The 23,904-nt window shown below is 44.4% G+C and overlaps 1 long non-coding RNA gene across 1 annotated transcript; it reads right to left on the bottom strand.

Annotated features, from left to right (window-relative positions):
- Window positions 1–12,240: 12,240 nt before the first annotated feature.
- Window positions 12,241–12,498, bottom strand: LOC115096081. Its single transcript, XR_003857950.1, has 2 exons — window positions 12,434–12,498; window positions 12,241–12,317 (listed from the first exon to the last, which is right to left on the bottom strand). It is a non-coding gene; the product is annotated as an uncharacterized LOC115096081 (long non-coding RNA).
- Window positions 12,499–23,904: the final 11,406 nt, after the last annotated feature.

A 23,904-nucleotide genomic window follows, 5' to 3' on the forward strand; every position in this document is an offset into this window, starting at 1 on the left:
TGACGCGGCGTCACGTGATTCCCCGCGCGATCGCTCCGGGACCCTCGTTGCACTCAAAAGGAACTTTTGGCCAGCTTGGGGGGGGGATCCTTGGGGGGGTCAGGAGGCCCCCCCAGCTTGGGGGGGCCTCCTGACCCCCCCAAGCTGGCCAAAAGTTCCTTTTGGGTGCAACGAGGGTCCCGGAGCGATCGCGCGGGGAATCATGTGACGCCGACGTCACGTGCTCCTCGCAAAGGAGTTCAGAAATGGCTTCCTGACTCCCTGCTGTACCACCAGGGAGTTTTGGTAAGTCTTGGGGGGGGGATTAAGGAGGGAGAGGGGTTTAAATTTTTATTTGCACGTATGGACATAGACTCAACTTATGGAATTCTCCATATGTCCATATTGACTGCAAATGGGACCCCCTTTCGACTTATAGACTTATGAACATAAACTTTTGCTCTGCACATCCCTAAAATCTGTTAAATGTGTCTCTTGTAAAAGAGCCACATCTGCTCTCTTTTTGTTCAAGGCCGCTAGAATGTTAGATCTCTTGATTGCTGAGTTTATTCCACAAACATTCCACGATATTATTTGGATATTATTTACAATCATCTAACACACCCACTCCAGAAGGCAAAAAATAAGTCTCCAAGGGATATGTAACAAGGAGAGTCCTCCCAGCATGAACTCTCTCCAAAATCCCCAGAAGGGCTTATACAGCTCCCAGAAATATCCTTCTACTTCAAATCTTCTGCCATTTGCTCAATGAGTGTTGCTTGCTTCCTAAACCCATTCCTTGCCCCCCGTCCCCTCCCTTCCCCCCCCCCCCCTTACATCACTTTCCCATAGTACAGGAAAGAAGGTCACTCTCATTGCTGAGGCACAACTCCCCTCTTACCCTCCCCCAAATGATATCAGTAATTAGAAGAGACCCTTCACAATAAAGAAATCCCCATGCCACTATACCAACGAACAATGCAAATCTGACAGATTAGCAAGATAGTGCGTTAATCCATGAAGAACAAATCAGAATAAAAATAATAAAAGAAAGGATAGGATAGAATTAGAAACCACAACCATAGCCAGCCGTAATAGCTGGTTTCTCCGATAAATAGAACTATGGTCTCAAAATTCACAAGGCGTCCACAGTTATTGCATTGCGAAGCTGATGAATGATTAAATACGAAGGTCTCAATGCCTAAGCTGGCACACCTTGTTTCACTGATCAAGATGATGTTCCTACCATCGTGGATCGAAAATAAGCTGACATCCTAGTGTGTTAATTCTCCCAAATGTGCGGTAGTTACCTCAAGATTGCACGAACAAGCCTCCGAGAACAGTAGCTTGAGTTCTATACTTTTCAAGTTTTCTGTGACTGGTGTTGTTGTTGTGCTTGCGCCTCTAAAGCTGCGACAAATTTTTTTGCCTCGGAGGCTGATGTGAACCATTTAGCTTCCTCTCCTTGTTTGATCCACAATCTGGTGGGGTATAATAGAATGAAGTGAATTCCCAGCTGGAACAATTTAGCGCACACGGGGGAGAAGTCTCGGCGTTGCGCAGCTAATTTGGCGGAATAGTCCTGAAACACAAGGATTTTTTTTTCCCCTCATGGGTTAGTTGTTTCCCAGTTTATGTCCAACAAGCGCAGACAAACACTCTTGTAGGGCCGTAGGTTTGTTTATATTAAATATTTTTAATTTTTGAATATGGCAACTCCACTGTTTAAATGCAAAAACATTTCTATGCCATTCCACGGGTCCCCTGACATGGACCCCATGTTTCGTCAAACTGTCTGCGGCGGGAGGGACAGCACAGATAGGAATTAGTTCTGTAAAAACAAATGTAAATAATCACCATTCAAAAGGACCATACCGATAAATTGGACTGTAGCCAACAAACCTATGGACCTACAAGAGTGTTTGTCTGCTCTTGTTGTACATAAACTCATATATAAAGTGCAGCCTTAGCTCGTGCTTTGTTTCTTAGTTGTTTCCCAGCCCATTTGGCTTGCATTACCTCTGATTTATCTCTGAAGTCCAGCAACCAGGCAATTGACACCTGCAGCCTGTTGCTTCCCTCTTTGCGCCTAGTCGATGTGCCGCTCCCCTCTCAGCTCCCCACGACCGCCAGTGAGGTTCAGCTCCTGGGGAAGCCATGTTTCTAGAAATGATGCAAGATCTCTATCTTCCAGTGACTCCGGGAGCCCTACAAAACTTAAATTGTTGCGTCTGGATCTATTTTCTAGGGCTTCCAGCCATTCCTCCTGCATGTCGAGGGCCTGTTGCCGTATGGTGACTGTCGCTTGCACAGTATGTAGGCCGTCCTGGTTATCGGAGATCCGTTGTTCCGCCTCTCCCATCCTTCGCTCAAAATTGGACATCCTAGCAGAGACCTCCTCGTTTGTCCGCTATTCTTTTTAATTCAGGCACCAAAGTATCTATTATGCCCGATTTTAGTTCTGATATAGACAGTACAGCTTAAGCATCACACTCACCTTCTGTGTTGCCAGCGGCCATCTTGCTCTTGTCCTTCTCCTTCTTTCCTCTCCAGCCGCGCAGACATCACTACCCTCGAAAAAAAGAGGCTAGTTACACTCACCAATACTTTTTCTACCCAGAGGTAGGTGGAAAAATCAAAATCAAGGTGGTTATGGGGGCCAGATAGAGAAAGATCTTACATCCTACCCTCTGAAGAGCAACACATGACCCCCCACATATATTTTTAAAAATAGGTAGGAAAAGTATGTGTGTGCAATACATTGAAATACGTGGTTTTCAATGCATTGAATATATTCGTGCATAAGCACATACTTGTGCGTATGTTGCAGGCTAAAGATGCGCGCATTTTAGCACAAATGCTTGCATGTTATAAAATAACCTGGGCACACAGTGGATGTGGGCGCATGCCCAGGTGCGTAAGTATTTACATGCACATCTCTTGGCCACGCCACAAAATGCCCACGTCCCACGCCCTGTTTTTGAATTGAAGTGAGATATGTGCGCTGCGGGAGATATATGCACATCTGGGTGGCTTTTAAAATTCAGTGGGCGTGCGTGAGCCCGACTTGTGCTTGCAGCTCCCAATGTTGGCGCACACCGGGCTTTTCAAATTCACCTTTATATATATATATATACATATTGTATTTTACTATTTCTATATATATCATTTTGAGCGATTTCATTGCAAAATCTGGAAAACAATTTAGAAATGTTAAGTCAATAAATAAATCTGCACACTGCCATGAGTGCACATATACGCCACTACGCACTGTTGTTTGAAAGTTATCCAAAAATCCCAAAGTATGTATGTAAGTCCAAACACCTCCCCAGCTGCACCCCCAGGACCGTCTCTGCTCATTCCAGGTGAACGTATGTGCAAACATGACATGTGAGTAAGTTTGCCTGCATATCAAGTGAGCAGTTTTGTAGACTGTAATTTGTGCACTTAAATCACTGTTTTACCTTCAGAAGTCTCTCAAAATGACCCTATTAAAAGATGTTGCAGAAAAAGGGCAGGTATATGGGATTAGTTTATTTCTTTTGTAATAACCTGAATGCAAGGGATTCTTGGGTAATTTTTCTTCTGTCCAGAATTGTAGGTCACCTTGATACCCTTTTTTTTTTTTTAAACCAACATTTGATATCTTTCTTCTCTTATAGGTTGTTAAACTGGGAGGGAGGTGATTTGTTTTTTTCTTTCTGTACTAAAGTTTTAGCTGCTTTGTCCTCTTTGAACCCACCCGACAGGCAGGGGCATGGCTGGCATCCAGCTGAGAACCCCAAACAGCACCCAGCACTTGCATCCACCTGTGACTAAAATGCATGCCTGTCTGAACTGACGGCGTCCGCCCCATTATCCCTAGAAGGGTCACTAAAGAAGCAGCGGCCCTAGCCACGAGCACGTCACACAGAGCCCCAGAAGGCGGCACTTTGGCTATTCAGGCCGGATCGTGAGGCTTCCATATCCGCTGCCTTCCCACCGCACAGCACCTGCCAGTTGAAGGGTCTTCCATGAAAGCCTTGGCCTGCTGGGAATGGGATGGAGTGAGGGGGGGAGAAAAATATTTAATTTTGTTTTTGCCCTTCGGCATCCCTCGCTCACTTTGAGCTGCCCTAGAAAAAAAAAAGAGGTGGACCTTTTAAGGTTACAAGTAATTCACGGTGGAATGCGAAGGGTAAACATTTTGCACTGCCAACAACAGCCTGTTCTGGGAGCTGATTAGAACCATTTGTGCAGTTACAGAAAAATTAATGCAGCAGAAAGTCAAAGAGAAACAATTCCTGGTCTGTTTTGCCTTTCTTTATTTTTTATCTTCAGCCACAGAAAGCACCCCTCTCCTACTTTATAACTTTGAGTTGGCCAACATATGGATCAGAAACAGTGATTAAACATTCCCAGGTTGTAATCCCAGTTCTTGGGGAAAAGGAGCGTTGCGGCAAACCACGTCTGGTCGCCTGAACTACTAACCAATTCCAACGAGCAGGGGTGACACCCAAAATTTCAGCCTACGAAACAGTGCAAGCCTTCAGGTACAACTGGCATGCTATTTTGCGTAAAGGCAAACTGAGTGTCGATTTATTTGGCACTTTGGCCTAACAAATTCCATGTGCGCATGACTACACCACCTACTATCTGGTCTAGGCATCTCACACTACATATATGCTGATGATATTCAATTAATCTTACCCATTGATGACACAATTGAAAAGACACTGAATATAGCCAACATGTATCTGGATATCATCAAACAATTACTAAACCAGATGGAATACTGAGGAATGTAAAAATGTAAGGCTGCCCCAATCCAAGCAGAATCTTTAGAATGAATAATTTTAAAGATTACTATAAGAATTTTATACTGAATTCTGAAGTCTATTGGTAACCAATAATCTATATTTGAAAAAATGAAGGTCTCTAACACAGTGTGGAAACTATTATATATTAGTAATGGTTCCAATCATTGTAATAATTGCAGTTTACCATAACCTGATTTAATCAGATTTTTGACGTTTACTCCTAGAGAGCATATCATCTATCAATACTCCAAGATCATGTACATGATCTGATAGAGCAATTTTACATGCACCTATGTGAAGTTTTGTTAAATAATTTGGTTGAATAGAAATATTTCTCTTTAAGTCTTAAAATTTAAAGAAATTTAATATGAGATAACACTTGTTGAATTGCAGCCATATAAATATTTAATGCTTTAATAGTATATTCAGTTGAGTTACTTATAGGAATATAAAATTGAACACTGTTGGCATATAAACAGACAGTGAGCCTGAGACCTGCTAACAGCTTGCATAAAGGAAGCGACTTTATATTGAATAAGGTGGCTGACAGGGCAGAGCCCTGTGGCATACCGATATCAATATTGAAAAAATCAGAAAAGTGATTACCAATTTTCACTTGAATGATCATTCAGATAAAAAAAGATGTGAACCATTTAAGAACATTATCTGCAATCCTTATTTCTATTTCTACTACTCTAGGAAGGGGAATTGCATGATATGCTGTATCAAAATGCTGTAGCTGGATCAATTAAGAGAAGTAAATATGATTCACCAGCGTCAAACCCACTCAAGGCAGAATCTATCATAGACACAAGCAGTGTTTCAGTATAGTGATGTTTTCTAAATCCGAATTGATTTGGAAATAGAATATTCTGATCTTCTAAATGTCTAGAAAGCTGAATGTGAACTGCTTTTTCAATAACTTTTGATTAAAAAAAACAACTTGGAAATGGGACTGTACTTACTCCAATCATTGTTCTTTTCAGTATTAGCTTTTAAGATTGGTTTAATCACTGCTTGTTGTAAGCTATCAGGAAAGAGAGAGATTGACCATTTTAGAGATACTAGGAATTAATTATATCCTGAACCACCTTCAAGGATTTCACAGGAATTATATGGGCATCTGGTTTTATCTTAGTCATGATTTGTCCTATTTCTATAGAACCGATAAAACAGGAGGGTAGGCTATCTAAGAAAGCCGTGAGGGCAACAAAATAGGTTAGACGCCAAGGAGTCTCTTTGAAAACTTTAATTGAATGGAGACGTATTCTTTATATATTGTGCCCGACTCAGGCCAAGTTTCGCCCACACACGGGGCTGCCTCATGTTGCGTACGTGGGTGTTTAGTGTGCCCTTGGGCCTCAGCCCGGGCCCAGACCTTCAGGGCCGGGCCGAGGGTTGACGGCATGCTCCCGCATGGCTGAACACGGTCTTACTCTCTGCCAGGCCTGCAAGCTCCCAGCACCAACAACAAGATGTTGGTAGGGGAACGGTCCTCAGACTGTTCCGAGCCCTTTCAGACCTGCCACTTGATCGGCATAGGAGCAGCAGGCCTGGCCTGAGGTTGAGGGCAGACGGAGGCCTTGACACGTAGACAAGACTATGATTGATGCGACGGCATCTTAGACGAGACTGGGTTGATGCGACGGCATCACACGCATGACAAAGAACTTGATCCAAACAAGACAAGACATAAGGCAGGAGGACATCGGCACTGTCTCTTAGGGTGCCCTACTCAGCCCACCCACGGGACAGAGTCGCGGACCACCCTGTCCCAGGAGAGCGAGACACGTGCAGGGCAGGTCCAGGCAAAGAGGAACTCCAATGACGAAGCCGGTGTCATCCGAAGCTCCCTCTCTGGCTGGCGGCAACAGTGACTCCGGAGCACAGGGACCGATCCTACCGGCAGACTGCACCAATCCCAGGCACACACCATCTGAGAACTGCAGCTCTGCAGGAACGGAAGGCTCAGGAGAACCCGATGAAGATGCAGGGAAGAACATCCTGGGCAGGAAGACACATCAGGACATGGGAGATCATGGTGGAACATCAGGACATGGTCAGGGACCTCAGGCAAGACATCAAGACTTGAAGATGTGGTATAAAAGCAGACGAGATGAGGAGCTCCACGAAGAACAGAAGACCTTACAAGGCTCTGGCAGGCAGGAGCCTCCAGAGGGAAGTCACCTCAATGCAAGGCAAAGACAGACTGAAGTTGAAGTCCTTTTATAGGGCTGTAGACCGGCAACTCCCTGGGAGGAGTTTGGCAGGCCCACACCTAGCTGGCCCTATAACTTCGGAGAAGTGCTGCGGGCCGGCCCCTAGGGAAGGGCGTGGCTCAAACCAGGAAGTCCATGCAAGCACAAGCAGTCTCAGGCAGGCCCCACGGACATCGAGGCCTCCCAGGCCCTGGAGCAAATCCTGGACAGTTCACAGGCGAGACCCTGGCTTGGAGTGGCCTCCAGGAAGAGGTAAGGGGCCTACCATAGCCCCGCTACAAGAGGGTTCATAACACCTCAGGGGCTGTATGCAGTATAGCTTATATTGTGTATGAGTTTGATCTCACACCGAACTTGTCTGCTGGTTTTTAGTTGCTCAAATTGAGAATGTAGCAGTCTCCACTCTAATCGCAAAAAAAGGATGTTCAGGAGTATTTAATAAAGTAGTCTGTAGAAAATTTCATCAAATTAGTAATTTTGTTAAGGAAAATATGTCAGACATTACATTTTTTAGGCGAAGACAGAAAGTCAGTGATAGGAGGAAGGAGGACAAAGATTGATCTCCAATTAAATACTTAACCATTGAACTTTACATCATGTATCTTTTTGTGCATAATATTCTGTTTTGGCATTGTTAATTAAAGATCTATATTTGCATAAAAGCAATCTATATTTACCTAAAGTTTGGGGAGATGGACATTTCCTCCAATGCTTTTCACATTTTCTAAGATTCCTCTTAATTTGTTTAATAATATTATTAAACTAGGGAGCATTTTTTCTTTTATTATGATCATTAATTACAGTCAGTTATAGCAGGGCTGAGTTTGTTTGCTACAGAAGTGACAATCTGATCCCAAGAAGAATAAGCTGAATTGATTATATCCAAGGTTAAATCATCAAGTTCTACTATTAGTTTTTCTTTTAAATCGTCAGGGTTCATAGATTTATATGTTAAAATAGCTACTATCACTAATCAATTTGTGATCAGACCAAAGTATAGCAGTCAGTTACAGATATTTCTGGAGACATAACACTAGCAAATAATAAGTCTAAAGTATGACCTGCTTTATGAGTTGGTTAAAAAATGTGTTGTTCCCATCCAAGAGTGATAATGGATTCTCAAAAAGAAACACAAACATTTGATCTAGGCTTTCTATTCACTTGTAGATTAAAATTGCCAAAAATAATCATGGATTCAGAAGATAATGACTGATTAGCAAAGAGTTCAATCAAGGGTGAACTATTATGTTCTAACAACTCAGGAGGACAGTGTACAAGTCCTAAACTTAGGTATTGAGATTTAAGAATTGCACCTGACAAGGGGGAACAATAGCGAACTTCACAAGTACAAATTTAAGCTCTTTCTTAAATATAATCATTAGTCCTCCACCTCCACATCTTAGTCTAGGATAATGAATCACAGCATAATTTGGAAGTGAAATTGTTGCGATACTGCTCGCAGGAGGGCTCCGTGAGCGGCCTCACTCACCTTCTGACCTCACTGCTCCTCCCAATGCTGCCTGGCTGGTCGCTGCCACATCTTCCAGCCTGAAGTGCCGCCAACTGCATGTACTGCCACTCCTGCGGCAGGGGAAACCCTTCAGTTTCCACGCAGCCTGGAGCGCCGCCATCCTCCCGGACACCGCCTGTAAACTTTCTGTCAAGGAGCCGCCACCGCTATCCTGGTCTCTGTGGCCTAAGGGCTGCCGCCTTCCATCTCTGCTCCTGCCAGAGTTCTCCTGGGTGTGCACACGTCCCAGCTCAAGATTTAAAGGGACTGCAATGGGAAAAGCCCCATGGCCCCTCCTGATGACATCCTTCCTGCAGCCTTATAAAAGAGCTCTTCAATCAGTTCTTCAAGGCCTTCACAAAGGTTTGCAGCACTTTCCAGGTCTTTCATGTTTTCTGTTTCATGTTCCTGGTCTCCTGGTTCCTGTGGTCTCTTCGTATTGTTTCTGAATTCAAGTCCTCATTGTTAGGAAACGAACCTGTGCCCCCGTGCTGCTGCCGGCCATCTGCCGCAATCGGGGCCGTCCCCAGCGCGGTCCTGCGCCACGATGCAGTGTTCAAGCCAATGCAGTGTTGCTCCTCCCCTTTCATCAGCGTCCCTCCCAGCAGCCCCTGTGCCTAGCATGGGAAAACTACGGTATTTAATCTGACAGCCCAGCACAAGTCCTTTGCCTCAGTTAGCTACCCTTGTTTGCTGCCTGCCTACTACCTGGATTGTATTTGGATCACACTTGTCTGCTGCCTGCCTTCTGGCTTGGACTGCTGTAGGGTTCTGTTGCCTGTGTCTCCTCCTGTGCGGGCATCAGACTGTCGCCGGGAACTACAGGTCTACCTTCCTTCCTGAGTCCCCATTGGGTCCACAAATTCTAACACTCGTCTTGTTCCTGACTCCAAGTTCTTGCCTTGTTCCTGGTTTCAAGCCTCTGTCTTGTCTACAGTCTTCAGAGTTTTCGTTGCTGGTTCAAATCTTTGGAAGTCCTTCCTAGTTCCTGAGTCTGAGTTCCGAGTTCCTGAGTCTGAAGTCTGAATTCCTAGTTCCTGGGTTTGAGTTCCTAGTCTGAGTTCCTGAGTCCTGTGTCTAGTCTTCCAAGTTCTTGTTCCAGCTTCCATCTTATTCCAAAACTTTGAGTCCACTGCTTGCGCCACTATTGGCGTGATCAGTGTCCAGCCGCAGGGCTGTGTAGGGCATGCAACGGTGCTGGACTCTCTCAGAGCCTTTGTCTTGTTCCAAGTCCTGAGCCTTCATCCTGTTCCAAGTCAAGTGTTCTTGTTTCAAGTCAAAAGTATTCCTGTTTCCAAGTCTAGAGAGCTTCCTGTTTAAGCCAGCCCATGCCTGGGTGCGCTCAACTACCAGCGGCATGGACCATGGCCAGCCCAGGGTTATACTGGTTGCATCGCAGCCCAGGGGCTCACGTTCTTGAGCACCTGTCTGTGCTCACAACAGAAATATGGTTGACTAGAACATTATCATTTTCCTTCAACCAAGTTTCAGTTAAACAACAAAACAAAGGATTGTAATCCTCTCCTCTCAGTCCTCCAAAGGGAGCACTGAGAGGAGAGGACCACCTTGCTGGTGGCTGAAAAGAATCGGTAAGTACTGCTTGGAGAAATTTTAGAACTTAAAAGTTTTGGGGAGAAGTAAACTATTGGGGTATATTCTTTAGTGTGTTTGTGTCTATATTAAGTAGCTAGTTAGAAGCTGGCAAAATAACCAGAAGGTTTGTATGTTAGAATTAACTAGCTAGGAGTTTGTGTGTTTGTCTTTTAAACTAAATCAAAGGGTACTAATGAAGGGCATCCCAACAGAGAGGTTCCAATAATAAGAAAAATAGTCCAAGTGCTTATAATTAGACTCACCTGAGCTAAAGGATTCTAATTTACCCCTGTCAACTGAAAAGCAGAATGTTAATACAACAGAAAACACACTTTGAAATGTTTGTAAGTTAATGCCAGAAGTCTAAGAAGTAAGATGGGAGAGTTAGAGTGTATAATAGTGAATGATGACATAGACTTAATTGGCATCTCAGAGACATGGTGGAAAGAGGATAACCAATGGGATAGTGCTATTCCAGGGTACAAATTATATCGCAATGATAGAGAAGAGCAACTTGGTGGTGGGGTGGCGCTTTATGTTCGGGATAGCATAGAGTCAACAGGATAAAGATCCTGCAAGAGACTAAGGCCGGATTTTAAAAGCCCTACGGGCATCAGGCCTATTTTAAAAAGGCCCAGCGATGCGCGTAAAGCCCTGGGACACGTGTAAGTCCCGGGGATGGCAAAAAGGGGTGGGGAGGGGGCAGGGCGAGAGGCCTCTGACACAGCGGCCATTGCTGCTGTGTTGGAGGATTGCATGCCAGCAGGCTGCTGGCAGGCACAAAAGGTTTGACAAAGGTCAGGGGGAGTTAGAGTAAGGCTAGTGGGGGGGAAGGTTAGGTTAGGAGGAAGGGACGTTCCCTTCCAGGCCGCTCCGATTTCGGAGCGGCCTGGGAGGGAACGGGGGAAGGCAGCGCGGCTCATCGCGCAAGGTACACAATTGTGCACCCCCTGCGAGCGCCAATCCCTGATCTTATAACTTGCATGTGTCTGAGCACTCAAGTTATAAAATTGGGCGTACATGTGTGCGCGCCGGGTAGCGCGCGCGCACATGTATGCCCGCACGCTCCTTTAAAAGTCTACCCCTTTATGTACAATCAAATCTTTATGGGTAGAAATCCCTTGTGTGTTGGAAGAGTATAGTAATAGGAGTATACTACCATCTACCTGGCCAAAATGATGAGACACACAGTGAAATGCTAAGAGAGATTAGGGAAGCTAACCAAATTGGTAGTGCAGTAATAATGGAAGATTTCAATTACCACAAGATTGACTGGGAAAGTGAAACATCAGGACATCCTGGAGACATAAAGTTCCTGGATGGAATAAATGACAATTTAATGAGAAATCGGTTCAGGAACCGATGAGAGAGGGAGAAATTTTAGATCTAATTCTCAGTGAATCGCAGGATTTCGTGAGAGAGGTAACGCTGGTGGGGCCGCTTGACAATAGTGATCATAATGTAATCAAATTTGAGCAAATGACTAGAAAGGGACAGTAAGTAAATCCATGGCTCTAGCACTAAACTTTCAAAAGGGAAACTTTAATAAAAGTAGGATAATAGTTTTAAAAAAACTGAAAGGTGCAGCTACAAGACGTATGCAACAGGTGTGGTCATTGTTAAAAAAAATACCATCTTAGAAGCATAGTCCAGATGTATTCCATTTATTAAGAAAGGTGGAAGGAAGGTCAAACGATTGACGCATAGCTAAAACGTGAGGTAAAAGAGGCTATTTTAGCCAAAAGATCTTCATTCAAAAACTGGAAGTAGGATCCATCAGAAGAAAATAGGATAAAGCATATTGTTAGCCATTGTTGTCCTGAGCACATGCTAAAGGGATTTCTCTGGTGGAACTGTTTACTGCATTGCAAAATCTTCATTCTGGCTAAGTATTTTCTGCTTATTTTTACTTATTTTTGCTTATTGATCTGAAGTTGTGTAGAAAGCTTCTGTGATTATTTCCTGCCTGTGTTTTAACTTCTTTCTAGTCTGTTTCATTTTGTGTAGAAAGCTTGTGTAGAAAGCTTCTGTGATTATTTCCTGTCTGCAAAGCTATCAGCTTTTAAACTGGTAAAATCTCTCTAGTTTGGGGTTAGCTGGCACAAACTAAAAAACTGGGGCATAAAGACTGTTTTTTTTTAAAAAAAGAATTGACCAAAAGGCAAAGACAACAGTCCAGAAGTGACGTAATCTAACTAAATTGGGTGTGACTCAGACCTGTGCAAGAAAACGGGGGCATAAAGACTGTTTTTTTTTAAAAAAAGAATTGACCAAAAGGCAAAGACAACAGTCCAGAAGTGACGTAATCTAACTAAATTGGGTGTGACTCAGACCTGTGCAAGGTAATCAGAGCAAGGAAGGGAGCCATTGTTAGCCATTGTTGTCCTGAGCACATGCTAAAGGGATTTCTCTGGTGGAACTGTTTACTGCATTGCAAAATCTTCATTCTGGCTAAGTATTTTCTGCTTATTTTTACTTATTTTTGCTTATTGATCTGAAGTTGTGTAGAAAGCTTGTGTAGAAAGCTTCTGTGATTATTTCCTGCCTGTGTTTTAACTTCTTTATAGTCTGTTTCATTTTGTGTAGAAAGCTTGTGTAGAAAGCTTCTGTGATTATTTCCTGTCTGCAAAGCTATCAGCTTTTAAACTGGTAAAATCTCTCTAGTTTGGGGTTAGCTGGCACAAACTAAAAAACTGGGGCATAAAGACTGTTTTTTTTAAAAAAAGAATTGACCAAAACGCAAAGACAACAGTCCAGTAGTGCCCTGCTTTACCCAGCTTGTCCCAGGCTAAACTGTTTGAATCCCTCGCACCCTACCCCTCTACCCACCCACCCCTGGGGCTTGTTTCTAATAAAGACTGCCTAGATTACCACTGGCAGCAAGATAAATTAGTACATTGGTTACAGTCAAGGAAATAAAGTCACAAATTACCAAGATGAGGACTATCCAATGTAACTGCTGTGGAGCCTTTATTCTGAGGGAAAGCATCTGGAAACTTAGAGCTTGCCCAATTTGTGCACAACTCTCTTCCTTGAAAATGGAGCTGTCTGTGATTAAAGATCAATTAGCTTCAATTAAAAGAATTACACCCACATTGCATTACTCAGAAAATAATTCCCCAATACCACAAACAAACCAGGAGTCAAGAAAAGGAGATCCATTAGGCTCAGGTAGGACCCACAGTCACCCATTCTTGACAGAAGAGCAGCCAACAGGTACACCCCCCCCCCACTCAAACAGGTCATTAGGAAATTCTTTAAAAACCAGGAATACAGTTGGCTCTGGTAGAATTAGACCTGTGATGAGGAGACACACAATGTACCAAATGCAAAAAGAACAACAAGCCTTCTCTAAAATAAAAACTGAAGAAGTTCTTGAGAAAAGCATTGCAGTATTACCAGAACAGAGAGAGAAAACACAATGCATGCAGTATTTCAAGATCCATAAGCAAAAGAAAAATCTAATTGAGATGGATAACTCTGTCAACAGTGGCACTACCGCAAAAAGAAATAGTGAAGTGAATAACAAATCTCAACAAATATCTCACAAGGAGTCCAGGAAATGCAATAACCGTAAAGAGAGTACCTGGAAGGCTATGACCACAAATGCTCATAGTTTGGGAAATAAAATCCCAGATCTGCAGGCCCTAATGGCTGACGCAGAATTGGACATTGTTGCTATCACAGAAACATGGTTCACAGAATCTCATGAATGGGATACAACAATACCAGGCTACAACTTGTTAAGGAAGGACAGAGAGGATAGAAAAGGGAGAGGTGTGGCTCTTTATGTCAGAAACAACATCCAAGCAACTGAGCTACAAGGAAGGTGGGGTATTGAAGAAGCTCTATGGGTCGACCTAAAAAAAGATGACGGAGCGTCCATTTATATTGGAGTGGTTTACAGGCCTCCAAACCAAAAGGAAGAGCTGGACAGAGATCTGGTTGAAGACATCCATAAGATAGGTAAGAAGGGAGAAGTGGTGATCGTGCGTGACTTTAATATGCCAGATGTAGACTGGAAAATCCCATCTGCAGAAACTAAAAATAGTAGAGCGATAGTGGATGCCATGCAAGTATCTTTGTTCAAACAAATGGTGTTGGAACCCACGAGAGAAGGAGCTATACTCGACTTAGTGCTCACTAATGCAGATAATGTCTCAGATGTCCAGGTGGGCGCCCACCTCAGCAGCAGTGATCATCAAACGGTATGGTTTAATATCACTAAAAGAATAGGGAAAAGAACCACAAAGACCCGAGTTTTACAGTTCAAAAACACAGACTTTGAGGAAATGGGGAACTACCTGGAGGAAGAACTTAAAGGATGGGAGAACGAGAGAGATGTGGATCAGCAGTGGACCAATCTAAAAGGAGCAATCACCAAGGCAACTGCTCTATATGTTAGAAATGTAAAGAAAAGCAAAAGAAAACTGAAACCTATCTGGTTCTCAAAGGAGGTGGCTGACAAAATTAAAGCTAAAAGAACAGCATTCAAGAAATATAAAGGATCCCAAAGGGAGGAGCACAAAGAAGAATATTTGTATCAACTGAGGGAGACAAAGAAATTAATCAAGTTGGCAAAGAGTCAAGCAGAAGAGAGGATTGCCAAGGAGATAAAAAATGGTGACAAAACATTTTTCAGATACATCAGCGAAAAGAGAAAGGTCCAAAGTGGTATAGTGAAATTGAAAGGTGGTAATGATCAATGTGTGGAGAGAGACGAAGAAATGGCAGAAATATTAAACGAATACTTCAGCTCTGTGTTCACTAAAGAAGACCCTGGAGAAGGACCATCTCTAAACAACAAGAAACTGGAGGGAAGGGGAATAGATGAAAATCCTTTTACAGTAGAAAATGTGTGGGAAGAACTAAAGAACCTGAAAGTGGACAAAGCCATGGGGCCTGATGGGATTCATCCAAGGATATTGAGGGAGCTCAGCGATGTTCTGGCAGGTCCGCTGTGTGACCTGTTCAATAGATCCCTAGAAACGGGAGTGGTGCCGAGTGATTGGAGAAGAGCGGTGGTGGTCCCGCTTCACAAGAGTGGGAACAGGGAAGAGGCAGGCAACTACAGACCGGTTAGCCTCACTTCGGTGGTGGGAAAAGTAATGGAGTCACTGCTGAAAGAGAGAATAGTGAACTATCTACAGTCTGGAGAATTGATGGACCAGAGGCAGCATGGATTCACCAGGGGAAGATCCTGTCAGACAAATTTGATTGACTTTTTTGACTGGGTAACCAAGGAATTGGATCAAGGAAGAGCACTAGATGTCATCTACTTGGATTTCAGCAAAGCTTTTGATACGGTTCCACACAGGAGACTGGTGAATAAAACGAGAAGCTTGGAAGTGAGTGCCGAGGTGGTGACCTGGATTGCAAATTGGTTGACGGACAGAAGACAATGTGTGATGGTAAATGGAGCCTTCTCTGAAGAGAGAGCGGTTTTAAGTGGTGTACCGCAAGGATCGGTGTTGGGACCGGTTATGTTCAATATCTTTGTGAACGACATTGCGGACGGGATAGAAGGTAAGGTTTGTCTTTTTGCAGATGACACTAAGATCTGCAACAGAGTGGACACGCCGGAAGGATTGGAGAGAATGAGACGGGATCTAAGGAAACTGGAAGAGTGGTCGAAGATATGGCAGCTGAGATTCAATGCCAAGAAGTGCAAAGTCATGCATATGGGGAGTGGAAATCCGAATGAACTGTACTCAATGGGGGGGGGAAAGGCTGATGTGCACGGAGCAGGAGAGGGACCTTGGGATGATAGTGTCTAATGATGTGAAGACAGCGAAACAATGCGACAAGGCGATAGCAAAAGCCAGAAGAATGCTGGGCTGCATAGAGAGAGGAATATCGAGTAAGAAAAGGGAAGTGATTATTCCCTTGTACAGGTCCTTGGTGAGGCCTCACCTGGAGTACTGTGTTCAGTTCTGGAGACCGTATCTACAAAAAGACAAAGACAAGATGGAAGCGGTACAGAGAAGGGCGACCAGGAAGGTGGAGGATCTTCATCGGATGACGTACGAGGAGAGATTGAAGAATCTAAATATGTACACCCTGGAGGAAAGGAGGAGCAGAGGTGATATGATACAGACTTTCAGATACTTGAAAGGTTTTAATGATCCAAAAACAACGACAAACCTCTTCCGTAGGAAAATAATCAGCAGAACCAGGGATCACGATTTGAGGCTCCAGGGAGGAAGATTCAGAACCAATGTCAGGAAGTATTTCTTCACGGAGAGGGTGGTGGATGCCTGGAATGCCCTTCCAGAGGAAGTGGTGAAGACCAGAACTGTGAAAGACTTCAAAGGGGCGTGGGATAAACACTGCGGATCCATAAAGTCAAGAGGCCGCCAATGAAGAGTGGGTGACTCGCCAGAATGATGGCTATTGACACAATACCCTTATTAAATAAAAATACACATGCTTACTGTGACTCCTACATCGCTCTAAGCTTCAACAGCAAGAGGTAATGGAAAAAAGGATTTGCACTCACAAAGAGGGGAGTAGCTGGCTTGTTACGGCGGTTACTACCCCAAACCAAATATGCCTGATACTTCACTTTCAATGCATATACAGGGGAGAAGAATAACTGATACTTCACACATCCAGCAGAGCTCTCTGCTACAACGGCAAGGGAGAAGAAAAAGGGTTCGCACTCAAAAAGCGGGGAGTAGCTGGCTTGTTACGGCGGTTACTACCCCAAACCAAATGTGCCTGATACTTCACTTTCAATGCATATCCAGCATGGCTCTCTGCTTCAACGGCAGGGGAGAAGAAAAAAAAACCAACAAGGGCTGTACAACATAGTCTAGGTAAAACAAATAAGCATGGGTGTAGCTTGCTTATTGCGGCGGTTACTGCCCCTACTACCCCTAACTAATCAAGCTAGATATTTCACTTGGATGCAGCTCCATTACTGCTCTCTACATTAATGGTGGGGGTGGAAGGGGAATAGAACCAAGAGCTAAGAGAAACAGATAAGAATGAGAGAAAAAATGTGTGAGGCTTGCTGGGCAGACTGGATGGGCCATTCGGTCTTCTTCTGCCGTCATTTCTATGTCATTTCTATGTTCATTGGCAAGTTAAATGTAAGACATTGATAATACAGGCTAACCTAGAATATGAACATATGTTAGCAATAGAGGCAAAAACTTATAATAAAAACTTTTAAAAATATATTTGAAGCAGAAAGCTTGCGAGGGAGTCTGTTACACCATATGATCAAGTGGTTAAAGGGGCAATTTGGGAAGATAAGGCCATCGTGGAAAGGCTAAACAAATTCTTTGCTGCAGTGTTTACTGAAGAGGATGTTGGGGAGATACCCGTTCTGAAGATGATTTTCAGGGGTGATGATTCAGATTAACTGAACCAGATTGATAAACTGAAGAGTAGTAAATCATGTGGATTGGATGGTATACACCCCAGGGTTCTGAAAACTAAAAGATGAAATTTCAGACCTATTTCAATTAATTACCTATCATTAAAATCATCCATTGTACCTGAAGACTGGAAGGTAGCCAATGTAACCCCAATATTTAAAAAGGGCTCCAAAGATGACTATAGATCAGTGAACCTGACTTCAGTGCTGGGAAAAATAGTGAAATCTGTATTAAAGAATAAAATCACAAAAACATTTAGATAGACATGGTTTGATGGGACACAGCCAACATGGATTTACCCAAGGAAAGTCTTGCCTCACAAATCTCCTAGATTTTTTGAAGGAGTGAATAAACAAGTGGACAAAAGTAAATCACTACATGTAGTGCATTTGGATTTTTAGGTGTTTGACAAAGTTCTTCATGAGAGACTTCTAAGAAAACTAAAAAGTCATGCGATAGGATGTGATGCCCTTTTGTGAATTGCAAACTGGTTAAAAGACAGGAAGAGAGTAGGATTAAATGGTCTGTTTTCACAGTGGAAAAAAAGTAAATAGTGAAGTGCCTCAGGATCTGTACTTGGACCAGTGCTTTTTAATATATTTATAAATGATCTAGAAAAGGGTACAACAAGTGAGGTGATCAAATTTGCGGATGTCACAAATTATGCAGAGTAGCTAAATCTCAAGCAGATTGTGATAAATTGTAGGAGGTCCTTGTGAGACTAGAAGATTGAGCTTTGAAAAAGCAGATGAAAATTTTATGTAGACAAATGCAAGGTGATGCATATAGGGAAAAATAACCCTTGCTGTAGTTACACAATGTTAGGTTCTATCTTAGGAATTACCACCCAAGAAAATGATCTTGGGTGGTAAATCGTCGGCTCAGTGTGCTGTGGCGGTCAAAAAAGCAAATAGAATGTTAGGAAGGGAATGGTGAATAAAAAGGTGGGTGTCATAATGCCTCTGTATCGCTCCATGGTGAGACTGCACCTTGAATACTATGTGCAATTCTGGTCGCCACATCTCAAAAAATATATAGTTGAACTGGAGAAAGTGCAGAAAAGGGTGACCAAAATAAGGGGTATGGAATAACTCCCCTATGAGGAAAAGATAAAGAGGTTAGGGCTGTTCAGTTTGGAGAAGAGACGACTAAGGGGGGGATATGATAGAGGTCTACAAAATCAAGAAAAGTCTTGAACAGGTTAATGTAAATCGGTTATTTACTCTCTCAAATAGTGGAAGGACTAGGCGGCACTCCATGAAGTTAGCAAGTAGCTCATTTATTTTATTTATTTATTTATTTTTAACTTTTCTATACCGATGCTCCTGTACAGGATACATATCGCACCGGTTTACATGGAACTGAAAGCTGTCGCCGGAAGGCGTATACAATGAACATAGGAACAAAGAACGTTCGGGGAAATAAAACAGTGCGGGGGAAATGAAACATAGGAACAAGGAACGTGCGGGGAAATAAAACAGATATGTGAAAACTTTAGCAATATAAGAGAATACACTATCAGATAATGTGGTAGATATAACATAATATTAAAATGAGTAAGTTTAATAATAATAAGAATGGGAAAAGAGGCCTAAGCCTCGGGGAAATGAGCCGGTAGGGGGGAAAAGGGAGAGAGTTATGGGAGAAAACCACAATGAGCAATGGGACGTTTAGCATTGGCAGGATTCAAGGGGGAGAGAGATCAAGGGCGAAGGGATTATTTGTCCGAAGAGGCCTGACTGAAGAGCCAGGTTTTCAGTTTCTTTTTGAAGACCAAAGGGCAGGGTTCTTGGCGGAGGTCTGGTGGGAGCGACTTCCAGAGTGGAGGCCCAGCCGTGGAGAGGGCGCGCTTCCTTAAAGAGGTTTTAGCAGGTGGGGTATATAACACGTCTTTGTATGCTCTTCTAGTGGGTCTGTTCGAGGTGTGTGGCCTTATTTGGAAGGTTAGATTTATTGAAGACAATTCTTTTTCACTCGACGCATAGTTAAGCTCTGGAATTCATTTCCAGAGGATGTGATTACTGCAGTTACTGTAACTGGGTTTAACAAAGGTTTGGATAAGTTCCTAGATTAAAAATCCATAAAGTGGATTGGCCCCTGTTGGAAACAGGATGCTGGGCTTGATGGACCCTTGATCTGACCCAGTATGGAATATCTTATGTTCTTATTCAGAAGTAATAATGAAATCAGCAAACAAGATGAAACAGAATGAGACACAGTAATAACCTAATGTCTGTTTCTTTTACAATCTTGTTTATGTAAACCCACTAAGTCCCCATAAATCCCATGACCCAGGGCATACTTTATTAAAATCACTACAGCCATTACCTTTTTCGAAAGAAAGGATAAAAGATGAAAATATAAAATCCAAGAAAATAAAACTCAACCGTTGGCACCAATAGACATACGAAAAAGGCGACAGTAAGGGGCATACAAAGGGGCCTGCTCCTTGTGCGTGCTCCTTCGTTGTACAGTGCCTATGGCATCAATGCACGCCCCTTATCCCAGAGCCCAGTGCATGACATCACTGGTGGGTGGGTTTACAGTCCTACTGAGAGAGGTCAGATAGGCAGCAGCTGATGGAGTTCTTCCCAGGCAGGCCTCAAGGTGGGAATACAAGGCAGAGAGCGAGAATGCTAGAACACCTATGACATCAACACACGCCCCTTATCCTGGCACCCAGAGAATGACATCAACAGTGGGCGGGTCAACAGTCCTACCGGGCGGGATGGCAGATGGTCTGGGAGGTAGTGGCTGATGGAGTCCTTCTCAGGCCGGCCTCGAGGTAGAAATACAAGGCAGAGAGAAAATACTAGTAAAAGAAATTGGAAACCTCATTGCTTCCCAGAATGCTTTTTATTTATTTATTTATTTATTTAACATTTTTATATACCGGCATTCGTAGGACACATCATGTCGGTTCACAATTAACTGAGAAAGGAAATTACATTGAACATTAGTATTAGTGTGGTTTACAGTGGAGGAAAGGGGTTTGTACTGGGACTAATGTGAAAGGAACTATTGTTCCACCCCACCTCCCCAACACACACACACACACACACACACACACGGAGCCCTGGAACTCAGAAAGTGAAATGCTATCCATGGACAGACTGACAGAACTGTGTACAGAAAGGTCCATCTCTCTCTTCCTGTGTGCCCCTGGGTGCAGTTTAAAGGATCCGCCCCCACCTAGGGATTACCCCTAGAACAGCCGTGAGGATTTCTGCTGCTACACAAGAGTTTAATTGAACAGCACATTCGAAGTAACACTGGCCCTGTCCTTCGTAATTACCGTGGTTTATCTGTAACAAGATCTGTAGCAGCTAAACTTGCCATCTTTTTTGTTTCTTAAATACCATTCAGCTTTGCACCTATGTTGAGCACGAATGTATGGGGGAATTTGTGACTTGGCAATCCAACAGGAGAGGAAAGGGGAAGATGTCTTCGCCACAGACACCCGGGGCCAGTGCAAGTAGCTGTGGTGAGGATGAGAGACATAGGATGAGAACCAGGAGCTGCACCATCAAGCTCAGAAAGGGGTTTTTTTTGTTTTTGGTTTTTTTTTAAGAGGGCGGATACTAGTTAGAGGGGCAGATTTGACTGAAAAGGTGGAATTGCAGCCACCTACTCCCATCTCCATTGTTAATGAGGCGCAGGGGCAGAAAAAAGCAGACTCGGTGCAGGGCTGCAGCAGGGATGAGCTAGGAGTAGAAGGCCATCAGTCAAAACCAACACAGCACTCCCCAGGGGTGGCTCAAGGCAATCTGCTGGCTGAGGCGAGGGATGAGAGGGCGCTTCCCCGCACACACAACTCTCCTACCCTCCTTTAAGGCACAGTACGGATAAAATCATCAACAGGGGCAAAGGAAGCCCCTTGGAGACAGGCCCTGTTGCTGATCTGAAATGCTGCAGAAGGGGGAAAGGAGGGGTCAGAGTTCGCAGAGGCGTGGCAGGTAGAGTGTCAGTCATACTGTGTCTAGGAAGCTGGCAACACTGCCAAAATCCCAGGAACCTTCAAGACCTGGTTCCCACCTTTTCCCTAGCATTTTCCCTTGGAGAAGTGGTGGTGGTGCACCTCAGAGTAAAAATGGACTGAACCACACACCCAAGTGTTGGACCAGAGTCATACTTTGGCCCATATCTTAACAGCAATATGAAGCATGATGGAGGGCCTGCGGCTAAGCTGAAAAAAAGTGTTTGTTTTCTATATTACTGTCGTTGGCAGTTACATGATTAGGGCAGGGAGTAGTGGGGGCTACCAGGAGATACAATAATTTGCACACGCTGCATCTGGAAGTAAGGGATTCCCTGGAGATGGGGGCATTTTAACCAGAGGATGAAGGGTGAATAGCAATTCCATAAAAAGCAGCAGGCAATCAGGGCATCTGTGCACCAGTTTATTCAGGATGCAGACATCAGGTGGAATTCTACTTGTCTGATGATGCAGAGGTTAAGGAGCCACAGACACCCCTCCATGTCCATGGACCCCAAGATCAGCATGCATTGCTCCCTGAGGTATCAGGATTTGTTACACGTGATGCAGGTGGTACAAGTCTTAAAAGCCCTTCAAGGATGTAATGGAGGATAGAAGTTCAACAACAGCCACCTTGAGTGAGGTCATCCCCATAATCAAAATCTTGGAAGAGCAATTACAGGGTTTTCAGCAGGCAGATTGGATAGGCCATTTTGGCCTTTTTCTGCTGTCATTTAGTATGTTAACAAGGACTAACACCTGAGGTGTTAGTGCTAATGGATTCCGTGCATCTACAAGTGCAAAATCAGTTCAGACCCCTTACTCAACTGGATTCATACATGCTGGCCATCCTATGTGACCCATGGGTGAAAGGGAGTGTACAGTCCAACAATCTAACTTACTGGAAAGAGAAGCTGGTGGCTAGGGTGCCAGAATGGCAGGGCCGGAGATAGAGGGCCAGTGGGGATGCAGCGGAGGAAAGAGGGGACTCCCTATGCAGTACTGTCAACATTAGCAGCTTCCTGAAAGCCACCACTTCCTTCCCCACTTTATCTGTTATCCCTCCATCCCCTGTGGTCACCACACAATGGACTTTCCTGCAACCGGCCTTAGTCTTTGGCAACAAAAGATACCTCCCCCCTCCCAGCAAAGGAGCCCTCTGCATAAACTGAAGTTGATTGGTACCTCAGATTGTCCATAGAGGTCATGTACGAAGACCACTTAGCATACAGCAGGGTAGATTTTTAAAGGTATGCGCGGGCGTAGATTTGTTCGCACAACCCGGTGCGAACAAATCTACGCCCGATTTTATAACATGCGTGCGCTGCCGCGCGCATGTTATAAAATCCGGGGTTGGCACGCGCAGGGGGGTGCACAATTGTGCAATGTGCACGCGCCACGCCAAGCAGCCTGTCTCCATTCCCGCTCCGAAATCGGAACTGCCTCGGAAGGAACTTTTTTTCCGACCCCCCAGCCCTAACTAAATCCCCCCTTACCTTTGTTCAGATTGTCCATAGAGGTCATATACGTAGACCACTTAGCATACAGGGGGGTAGATTTTTTAAAGGTATGCGCGGGCGTAGATTTGTAACTTGCGCGCGCCACCTGGCTGCCGGCATGCCATTCCCTGGCCTGGGGCTGGTTCGGAGACCTCGGCCACGCCCCGGAACACCCCCGGGGCTGATACCACGCCCACGGCCCCGCCCTATAACACCCCCGAATGCCGCGCTGCCCCCGACACGCCCCCCAAGCAAAGCCCTGAGACTTATGCGCATCCTGGGGCTTTGCGTGCCGGTGTGCAGGGCTTTTAAAATCTGCCCCAGGGCGCACATGGCCATGTCAAGGTTGCCCAGTGTTTATTTTTCTGTCCACCAACTAGTGTGCCTGATCCATGGGTATTCTCAGTGGCAGGGGACATCATGAGTCCATATCATTGATGGAGAGCACCACAGTTGGAAGAAAAGTTGGTTTTCTATAAGATAAACCTCCCTCTGTTGGGTTTCCCTGAATTTCCATGTGAGCATCAGGGGAAATGAGTGCAAACCTTCCCTGAACCAGTTCCCATACTTTGTGCTTCAGTGCCTTGCTATGTTGCTGCCTGTTGCCACTCTTACTGCTGCTGCCTGGCTTGCTCTCATGCCCTGCCTCTTTTATGCTTCAGCGCCTTCCTTTGCTGTTGGGCTACCGTTGCTGCCTAGTCTGCTCCTTCTGCCTTGCCTCTCTCCTGGTTATACTGCGGTGTTTGGGCTCCAAAAAGAAATATGTAGGAAAAATCCCTTCCCCTCCTCTACCCTCTCTGGATGGCTTGGGATCCTGAAGCCTTCCTGCTGCTGCCCACTGCCTGACAAGCTCCTCAGGCCCTGCTTCAATGTTTGGTTCAGCACCTTGCAGTGTTGGTGCCACTTCTCTTACTGGCTCAGCGCCTTGGGGTATTGATGCCACT

Source organism: Rhinatrema bivittatum, chromosome 7 (genome assembly GCF_901001135.1).
Source record: "Rhinatrema bivittatum chromosome 7, aRhiBiv1.1, whole genome shotgun sequence".
Taxonomy (NCBI): Eukaryota; Metazoa; Chordata; class Amphibia; order Gymnophiona; family Rhinatrematidae; genus Rhinatrema; species Rhinatrema bivittatum.